Here is a 1,305-nt window from a genome sequence, read left to right as displayed (position 1 = left end):
CCCCCCAAATTCTCTGATTAAAAAAAAAACAAACCAAATCCTCTGATAAAAATTCCAAAATCAGTGTTTTTTTGTGATTAAAATGAAGCGCCACTAACATAAACACTAGCCAATTGCCTGTCAAGAATGATGGCGGGGTGGCGGGGCAGAGCAGGTGGGGATGGAGCCCCATGCCCACCCCACCTGGGCCTGCTCTCCTATTCCCTCCTGCTGCTTGGGGTCCGGGCCATAGTTTATTTTGCTTTTTCTAAATAAATGTGTGTGCATGTATGTTGTTATTAGAAAAGAGAGGTTGTGGGGGGATGGCAGTGGGTGTGATAGTGGGGCATGTCTGTGTCATATTTTGAACTGTCTTGTGCTTAGTGTACAAATCTTGGGCACAAGCCTGGATAAACCCAAGAGCAGCCTGGTGTATGACATACCAGATGTCCTCCAGGCCCCCAAAAGGTGCTTGATGTCTCATTGACTAACTGACATTGGGAAGCCACCAGGACTAATTTGGGGCCATCAGCTGTTGGCCTGTGCACATGGTATAATGGTCACTCTGCCAAAGTGTCCATAAAAGGGGGTATATGTAGCATGTCCTGGATATACAGATCATTTTGTGCAATAAAAAAGGAATTTTAAAGCCTCCTATGACAGATGTGAGCAAATACCTTGGTAACATTTCTCCCCTTTTTTGAATGAATGCAGGCATGCAAAACGAAGCACAATTAATTTAGATGATGTCAAGCTGTTGGCCAGGAGGAGCCATTCTTTGGTGAGTTTAAGCCCCTTCTCTTCTCACATTTTTCCTCATAAATCACAGGATTATTCCTTAGAAGATTTGTATAAAAACTATGGGTAGTGGAGCTGCCAGTGCTTGCTGTTCAAGTGATTTTTCTTGTGGGTTATGAACGGTGGGTAGCAAATCTCCCAGACAACATCTTTGGGAGTCTGTTTGCTATCTTTTATTCTGCTCTAGTTCTTGACATTTGTTCTTCATATTAGTGTTTCAGATTTAGCCATAGCTCAAGCAGCAATGTCTTGGCTAAAGAGAAACTGCTGAAGCTCCAGCTACAGAATGTAATGTCTAATGAGCTCGTTACAGCACCTTCAGTCTTAGAAGGAGATTCATTTTTTCTCCTGCTGCCACACTTCTTTATTTCAGCCTCAGGTCAGGAGTACTTTGTGTACTGATCAAAGCTGCTCTGTGTCATTCTATATCAGGAAAGTGGTGCTTATTCTATTGCTAGAAGTAACAAGGACTAGTCAGTAAATATTCTCTCTTTGCTGAGCTGGGCAGGGAGCCGCGCTCCCGAACAG

This window comes from Gavialis gangeticus, unplaced genomic scaffold, assembly GCF_001723915.1.
Source record: "Gavialis gangeticus isolate Ggan-Ray unplaced genomic scaffold, GavGan_comp1, whole genome shotgun sequence".
In the NCBI taxonomy this organism is placed as follows: Eukaryota; Metazoa; Chordata; order Crocodylia; family Gavialidae; genus Gavialis; species Gavialis gangeticus.
This window is presented reverse-complemented; position numbering follows the sequence as displayed.